We start from the raw sequence: 2676 nt of genomic DNA on the forward strand, positions 1-2676 counted from the left end.
GAAGATCCCCTGGAGAAGGGCATGGCACCCGACTCCAGTATTCTGGCCTGGAGAATCCCCTGGACAGAGGAGCCTGGGCGGTTACAGTCCAGGGGGTCGCAGAGAGTCAGACGCAACTGAAGCGACTGATCCCACACGCACGCAAGGACCTACTGTATATCCTAGGCACTTCTGGTGAATGATCTGTAATAAGCTACATGGTAAAAGAATCTAAAAAAAAAAGATAGATTCATGTGTTTGTATAACTGAGTCACTTTGGGGTACAGCCGAGACTAACCCAGCATTGTCAATGAACTACACTCCAGTATACCATAAATATTTTTTTAAGAGAGGTTGTAAACTGTAAATTAAGTCACCATGTCTCAGGGGAAAATGCTAGTTTCGTCCCTCCGGTCCTGGTGTGAAAATAACACATTTATTGCTCCAAGAGGAACACCCTTCTCTTAGGTTCGGGACAGACGAAGGTTACAGTACAGGGCTTTGTTTGTTTGCTTCAGAACCAAGTGGAAAGAAACACAGCTTACAAAAGCAGCAGAGAAACCAAAAAAAAAAAAAAACACAACACGCCCAGCGGCCTCCCCACTGCCCCCACCCTGGCGGACACCCCGTCTCCGCGTGGCTCAGCAGCGAGGCTGCCTGCTGACTCCTCCGGTTTCTGCTGTTTTGTTTTCGTGTTCTCCATGGAGACTTCCTGCGGCCCGAAATCTGGCTTTTCTGTAACCGCAAAGAACAGTCTTGGAGATCAGCTAAGATTTCCTGCACTGTGGCAAGCTTTGTAAGTGAGGGGAAGGCACTCAAACAGATTAGATGGCGTAGAGATTCACGTTGCAAAAGCTACCTGTCATTGCCATGGATATTTTGAATAAACACAACACACACCCCGGAGATGAAAAATAATGTGTGTGTTCTGCCCGGTGTGGCAGCTCTCTCTCTCTCCAGCATCCCTCTGCCCACTGCAGAGACATGTATCTGTAGCTACCGGTTTCCCGAATAGATGAGATGTTGTTGTTCACTAGCTCAGTCGTGTCTGACTCTTTGCGACCCCGTGGACTGCAGCACGCAGGGCCTTCCTGTCCATCACCAACTCCCGGAGTTTACTCAAACTCATGTCCATCAAGGCAGTGACGCCATCGAACCATCTCATCCTCTGTCGTCCCCTTCTCCTCCTGCCTTCCATCTTTCCCAGCATCAGGGGCTTTTCCAATGAGTCGGCTCTTCTCATCAGGTGGCCAAAGGATTGGAGTTTCAGCTTCAGCATCAGTCCTCCCAATGAACATTCAGGACTGATTTCCTTTAGGATGGACTGGTTGGATCTCCTTGCAGTCCAAGGGGCTCTCAAGAGTCTTCTCCAACACCAAAAGCATCACTTCTTTGGTGCTCAGCTTTCTTTATGGTCCAGCTCTCACATCCATACGTGAGCGCTGGGAAAACGGTATCTTTGAGTCTACAGACCTTGGTCGGCAAAGTGATGTCTGTGCTTTTGAATCCGCTGTCTAGCTCAGTCATAGCTTTCTTTCCAAGGGGCAAACAATCTGTGATGATAACTGCTGACCTATCTACAAGCTCTGTTCTGTGACTTGGGTCTCTAAGTTAATGGGCACCATGGGGGAAAAAAGCATACGCACGCTTGTCTGAAAAAGTGGGTCCCCTGGCCTGTGGACTGTCCGTCTTAGTTCCTGGTGGGGTGATACCCTGGGAACCGACTAGAGGCCAACACACCCCTGTGTCCACTGGATGATGGAGAAAAAGAGCTGAGACGCTGCAGGACTAGGGCATGAAAATGCAGTTTCCTGGGGCAGGGGCAATGCCATCCCAGCCCCTCCCCTTTCCAACTCTCCCAGAGCCTCCTGGCATCAGTGTCCCATTCAGCTGCCCTGCCAGCCAGCGGGCAAACTCAGGGGGAGTGGCTCTGAATGCCAAGCTTCTAGGAGGCACCAGACTGTTTGACCCCTCTTTCAGGGACAGTCAGGGCATGTCTGTGAGCACCCCGTGGGCAGCATAGACAACCAGCTCCCCCCCAACAGCCACCCCAGTTTGGCAATCAAAGGGTGAGAAGTCCTGTGCCCAGTGGGAGGGTTGGGGTGGGGAAGCAAATGTACAAGTATGCGTTTGCACACAGGAGTGTAAAAGCTCAGGAATTTGAGTGACTCGTGCAAGAATGTCATGCCGTGGGCTGAGCCCGGCACGGGGCGGGGCGGGGAATCCCCACGCAGGAGACAGCGCCTCGTCAGCAAGACGAGGATCCCTGTCTCAGGAAGTGGCTGCAGCTGGCAGGGGTGACTCACTGGCAGGAAGCAGAGAATGCAATGGGCCATGACCCGGGAGGCATTTGCGTGGTGGTTCGGCTTCCTTGCTGGCTCAGCTGGTTAAGAATCTGTCTGCAATGCGGGAGACCTGGGTTCCATTCCTGGGTTGGGAAGATCTGGTGGAGAAGTGAAAGGCTACCCACTCCAGTATTCTTGGGCTTCCCTGGTGGCTCAGCTGATAAAGAATCTGCTTGCAGTGTGGGAGACCTGGGTTCGATCCCTGGGTTGGGAAGATCCCCTGGAGGAGGAAATGGCAACCCACTCCTGTATTCTTGTCTGGAGAATCCCATGGACAGAGGAGCCTGGCGGGCTGCAGTCCACGGGGTCGCAGAGGGTCAGAGATGACTGAGTGGCTGACAGTTCCACCTCC

This window comes from Ovis aries, chromosome X (genome assembly GCF_016772045.2).
Source record: "Ovis aries strain OAR_USU_Benz2616 breed Rambouillet chromosome X, ARS-UI_Ramb_v3.0, whole genome shotgun sequence".
In the NCBI taxonomy this organism is placed as follows: Eukaryota; Metazoa; Chordata; class Mammalia; order Artiodactyla; family Bovidae; genus Ovis; species Ovis aries.